Source organism: Physcomitrium patens, chromosome 12, assembly GCF_059467195.1.
Source record: "Physcomitrium patens ecotype Gransden chromosome 12, ASM5946719v1, whole genome shotgun sequence".
Lineage (NCBI taxonomy): Eukaryota > Viridiplantae > Streptophyta > Bryopsida > Funariales > Funariaceae > Physcomitrium > Physcomitrium patens.
In genome coordinates this window covers 4106255-4112702 of record NC_143421.1, presented here as the reverse complement: position 1 = coordinate 4112702, position 6448 = coordinate 4106255, and the positions used below count along the sequence as shown (strand labels likewise).

The following is a 6448-nucleotide window of genomic DNA, read 5'->3' as shown; positions in this document are numbered from 1 at the left end:
GGATTTATTAGTGATAAATTATTGAAATCTCTTAGTACTTATATGTCCCAACTAACAATGCTTTAAGTTGAAAGAATTTAGTGAAGATGTTACATACTCAAAATTCAAAAGGATATAACCAAATTTGAATTTATCATGAAAGAGGATTTTTTATGTGAGTTATTATCCAAAGTAATAGCTAGATTGGATTCTATTTTTATATCTTATAATAATATATTGCTAAAGATATATAAATGATTTTGAAAGGAGCAAGAGACAATTGTAGAATTATCTTTGGCAAGAAATCTATACATAAGATTTTTTTATGGATATACTTATATAAAATACACCACTGATCCATGTAGGATTTTTTTGAGTAATATGCTTATATAAAATACAAATAAACATACAATATTAAAGATATTTTTTATATTTTTGGATTTTTATTTTGATTTTTTATTGTCACAAGTTATTATTGCCATGTTGGCCAATGGCTTATATTTTTTGGTTTAGTAAAACATTCCAATCCCCAATGTCCTATCTTGTAATGTAGATATAGAATTGTCAATTTTTTCTTCTTCTTCAAATTCTTATATTATTTTTGTGGTGGTTTTCTAAAGAGACGTGATTGCTATTTTTTATTTTTTTTTATTTTTTATTTTTTTCTTCTAACAAAAAGTTCTTATAATTTGGTGGAAGAGCTCTTCATTGTAGTGTCTTCTTATAATAACATAGAAATCAATTTTAGTGGAATTGTCATACCAATAGTGTGTAGTATTTGAATGATAGTGCCATATTGAAATCACATTGATTATATCAATGTAATGATTTATATTTGAAATAGAATAATAACTCCAAAAAAATGACATTGTTGTAATAACATTCTAAAATTATATAGATATTGTGATACCAAATTACATGCTTTCATTTTTGTATAATAAATTTCTCTTATAGATATGGTTGTGTGACAACGTCACTTGCAAAATAGGTATCTTCAAGTACAAGCCAAGCTTCATTGGCCATTAAACATGCTCCTACATGAAAAAATATGAAATTATTGACACAATCTCATATGACAAATAATGTGCCATGATCTCACTTTTTCCATGTGGTGATTGTAACTTGGTTTTATGGTGGTGTTAACATTATTGCATTGTCTTTTAGCATCGGTACTAGTCCTTTGTCTTTACCAGATACTAATTCCCATGAGTCTTCCATTTTGAATTTCATTTGGATTCACTTTTTCCAAATTGTATACCAGGAGCCATTAAACTTTGGCCATTCTTTGGTTGATAGGCTTATTGTTGCCATTTTGAAGAGAAGGTAGGTGAATTGGTGCTCCAATTTCTATAACAAACATCTTTGTCAAAGCTTCCTTCCCTTGTGATTGTTTATTGTTTTTCTGGAATTTTTCTGTCAAGAATTTGCAGAGATATGCTCTGATACCATATTTAAATAATAAAATAATTCTGTAATGAATAATTCAATAGCAATTGATGCAATAAAATAATAATATATTGAATGCACACAAAACTGTGTGTGTTTGTACATTTGTAATCCAGGTGCTCTTGGAAGTTCGCACCCTTCCACTGGATGAATTCCAGTCGTCACCCTAACTGCTCATCCTACGACTATGGTTAATGAACAGTCTGTCCTAATATGACGGAGCTGTGGTGCGAACTGAGTGTGATGGTGGCGGAAAAAACACTCAATACTTATTATTGAAGCGAACCTTGTTGAATCTTGATGAGAGGCCTTCATAAATCGTTCCTTCAGAAGAAAAAAGCTTTCATAAATAGGTCCTTCAAAAACAATTCGCTGTCGCAGATTGTTCGGCATGGAGGAGTGGAACTTTGTTATGCAGTCTCTTTTCTGAGTGGACATTATGTACGACTTTATCCATATTCTTTCACAGGGACGACTCGAGATGCTCCCTGACTTCATGCGGCATCTTCCACCACAGTGGCCACGACGTGAGTTTCGGTCCCTAAACTGATCCCATCCTATCTTGGCAACTTCGGAGTCCGTGATACACACCGGAGCAAACCTGAGGTAGTATGCCACAGAGTGCATGCAAATAAGCTTTCTATACTTTTATTGTTGCAGCGACAACGAATGTTATGGTTCTGCTCTTAGACCAGCGTAACAAAGAATTGGTTATCCACTATTTGTGGATAGACTATCTGCAAGAATGAGTGACAATCTTTCAGCAGTGTTTACACTCTGAGAACACTGCTTATTGGCGGAGAATCACTTCTTTGCGTTAGTTTTGCAAACGGCCCTTGGTTTGGAAAGACATCGAGGCTTTGAAAGCTGAGAGGTAAGAAGCAGTGCTTCTAATTGTCAGATAAGCGGTTTTCATGTCTACAAGAGGATGGGGGAGAAGACCAACCCATCGCTGGTGGTTCGTCCCGGCTTTAGCAATTGAAATTATAGTTCTTCTGATGTTAAAGATCGCTTCTTCTTCACAACTTCGAAATTTCTTTGTACATCTTCTTCCTTTAATTATGATGAAGCAGATTGTACATGTTTCACGTTTGGTTGTATCAAACCTTGTTTTTGGTGTAATAAAATATGTTTTCCATGCATAAAGTTTAATTCAAAAGGTTTTACCTGTACTTTTTATGTGTAGACATTTTGACTGAAACTTAACCTTTACCCCAACAGAATGGATATACTTTTCTACATTATTGATCTCTACATTTTGTGTAAAGTTGTCCCCAGTAGATACTAGTCACTATCTTTCAGAAGGAAATGGTTCAAAAGGGATTTTGTGCAGATAAACAATGCTGTTGCAGTGGCACTAATCATCAACTGCACTCTGATCCTTCCTGTTTTCTAGATGGATTCATTATGGAAAGACCAAACATGTGTTACAAACTGACCTCATTCCTTACTTCCAAGCTTCTGTTCAGAAATATCATTATTGGTTTTGAATTTGACAAGAAGCTACACACAAATGTAAGAACTCACTACTTAGCTATAAATGAATAACAACCTCTGAGGAAATGCATGACATTGTGCAGAAAATTATTTTATGCAACAAGGTTGTTGAGTATGGGAAGTTTCAAGAAAGTTACCTTGTAGACAATTTGCAGATGTGTTTGATGTTGAGCACTTCATTCACTACCTCAAAGATGACGTCCGCATAATCAGGGAGCCTCCAAATTGGATCTCTCATCACAAGGAATTTTACTCCTCAAGTATGTCTGTCCACTAAACATTGTGGTTTCAGCACCTGCACCTCTTGAATATCCCAACTCCAACAAGTTAGAAGCTGAAGGCTGTTGCACATTTGTGATGGATACAAACCAGTTTCATAAAGTCATGTGTACGGCAAAATAGCTCAAGCAGCTCAGCTCCATCTTCTAGTTATTGATTACCATGTCAAGGGAATTAAGAAGGTACTTGAATCTTTCAGTGGAAATTTTGTTTTGATTTATGGTTGATAAGGGAGCAGATTCACCATCAAGAACATTCCCAAGTATCCAAGTGCCCAATTCTACCTACAAAATGTTCTTCCACAGATCAAGGAAAAGAAACTCATGACCCTCAAGCCCTTTGTTAATAGACTTGGGTAAATTCAGTGTTAATTCCTATACCTTCCTCATGTCTAAACAGATACTGCATCTTGAACTTTAAAACAAAGTGCAGCAGTTCCCATAGTACATATGTCTTGACCCTCATTCTGCTCTGTAGCACTTCCTGCCCAAAATGTGGAGCAGTAATGCATTGAGGTTCATTTCCCATTTATCAATTGCAGGTATGAAAATGTGCCAGTTGGGATAAACAAGTTACTATGCCATGTGAACTATCATGCCCTATAGTTTCTACCTGAGACTGAACAAATGGCTGATGTCCTTGTGGCACATATTCACAGTCAGACAGGCAAACAAACTTCTTTCATGTAAGCTTATAGTTGTCTTGAATACATTTTATTAATCCTTGTTGCATCCTTATTTATCAGCAGTTTTAATTGTTTTTCACCATCTCAGGCTATAAAGAACACATTGTACTTAGTACAAGCAAGAGCTAATACTAAGGCATCAAATGACATGTGTATATATGTATTTGTTCTGACTCTAAACTCCTTTTAAAACCATATTAACACCAAAAAAAATAATAAAAAATAAAAGAAAAAACTTCAACCAAGTAACATGAGATAATTTGATGCTTAAAATCAATAAGAATTGATTATGATATAATTCCAAAAAAGGCCCAAAAGATGAGAGTTGCCTTTAAAAATAATGATGGCATCTTTACTTAGCCTTGGGTCCCTGATGGACCTTGTCTTTGGTGCATGTTTTTTGGAAAATATAATTTTAAAATTTGAACCTGACTCACTATGTTAAAAGAAACCTGATACATACCCTGAATTTTAATTTGTGCTAAATTTGCCTCTACTCCTTGCTAAACTTCCCTCAGTTCACAAGGAAACAATTGAACACCCTGGTCTGAGAGCAAGGACATATATTTATTTTAGATTTGTTTGTTTGTTTTTTTATAACTCCAATTGTTGCATTTCATTTCTAATGTTACAAGAGAAATTATGATCTTGTATCCAAGGTGTTATATTTGCAGTTTGAGAAAGGAATGGTGGGATTATCCTTTTGTGACTTTGTTAGCACTTGCACAGAAAAGGCTGCACTATGGGCATACAGAAAGAAGGAATGGCCAAGACAATTCAAGGTGTGAAAATCTACTTTCCAATTTCTCCCTAATTTTTACTTTGAATGGAAAGCCCAAACAAGAATTTGTCTTCATATAGAGTTTCAATAGCTGATCTAAAGCTTCATAAATACCCAATTAGTAACCAAGGTTTTTTCACATTATTGTTGGCTTTCAATACAGAATGACACCATGATGTGGAAGGAGACCCTCTGCTAGTGGAAGCAAGGAAAATGCCCACCCAAACCTGGTGAGGTTGCTCTGATTTTCAATGCAATGGGCTACAAAAAGGATTCCCAAGTTTATGTTGCATCTGGTGCCCTCTATGGAGGGAATACCCAGATGCTTCCACTCCAGAGAATGTTTCCCAACTTGGAACTTACATATATATATATATGTATGTATTTGAATGTCAATATTGTTATAATATTTGCATGTAGGAAGACTGATTAAAAATTGTTTCCTTCATTGCATTTTACAGTGACAAGTATGCTATTAGCACAGGTCCAAAAAGAGGATTTAGCCAGCAAAGACAAGCTTTGCTTCTTTTCATGAGTTGGACAAGTTTTGTCCATGAGGTTGCAGAGGTGCACAAGGAGAGAACTGGGTTGCCCAAATCAACTAGTCCCATGTAGGACATTTGGGAGAATGCAGTCACTCCTTACATGTGCCAATCCTGAATTGATGGGTCTCATTGCTGGGGAACAGTAAAGGAGTTTCCAAGCCTGACATCAACATATTAATGAATGAAACGTATATAGAATGAAGATAAGCAAAACTCAAATTGTTTCAATCATTGTATGCCTAGGATAATATTCCTTTTATTACTTGTGTGGAGGTCTTCTAAGTATTGATGCATTATATATATTTGAAAGCAAGTCAATCAACATTAATATACACAATGTAATGAAATCTGAAATCAAGTAACAACCAACACAATAAGATGTATACAGTAAAACTGATACAAAATGATAGAGTGATATAATTTTAAATGATATCTAATTTTTTTTTATGATCTAGTAATAATTATATTAAATATCAAACAAAATTGTAATTTTTTACAAAAAATTTAGAAAAAATATGTACATCAAATAATTTATGAATGTTAACATAAAAATACAATGTTGAAGACTACAATGTTGTCTTGATTTTGAACCTGGTGATTGGAGATCAAAAAGTCCATTTTAACTACACTAAGCTATAAGAATTGCATTTAAGTTTGCTTGTTCAAGGCCAATCATGAATTTTTCTTTTTATTCTTTTCATCTTTTAATCTTATCCTATGAATATTAACAATTAGAACACTATACATTAGAATTTTGAAATGGACATTTGCATCTCTACAAAATTCTTAAGCATGTTTCAATCCTACAATGCTTATGTCTACTATCCCAATCTTAGAAGATATGCATTCAATAATACTTTATTGTTTCATAATGTTTGATAAGGCAATGTGCTTTATGAATAATTGTACATTGACCCGCTTCCTAAGATACACTATATTACTTCCAGGTTTAGAAGTGATTTCTTCCATAGCAAATTGTATAGATGTTGTTATGTTATATTATATATATTTGTAACAAATTATATGACAATCATTTAGCTTGCTAAATAGATTTTTTCTAATCATATTTTTATATTATATCTTATTAGATATTTTAATTAAAATATAATTTTTAAATCTGATAAAGAAAAATTATAAATATATAATTAGCATAATATATTGTTTTTTATTTTTATTTTTATTTTATTTTTATTTTTTTTTAATTTTTTACATCACATCATGGACCAAAAGTCAAAG

At 33.0% G+C, this 6448-nt stretch overlaps 1 long non-coding RNA gene across 2 annotated transcripts; it reads left to right on the top strand.

Moving 5' to 3' along the window:
• Positions 1–212: 212 nt before the first annotated feature.
• Positions 213–5624, top strand: LOC112289896 (uncharacterized). 2 transcript variants are annotated; one of them, XR_012218723.2, is made up of 5 exons: positions 213–3556; positions 3743–3886; positions 4616–4668; positions 4831–4897; positions 5129–5624. It is a non-coding gene; the product is annotated as an uncharacterized LOC112289896 (long non-coding RNA). The 2 variants fall into 2 exon arrangements; XR_012218722.2 differs by having other exon boundaries at positions 4831–5624.
• Positions 5625–6448: the final 824 nt, after the last annotated feature.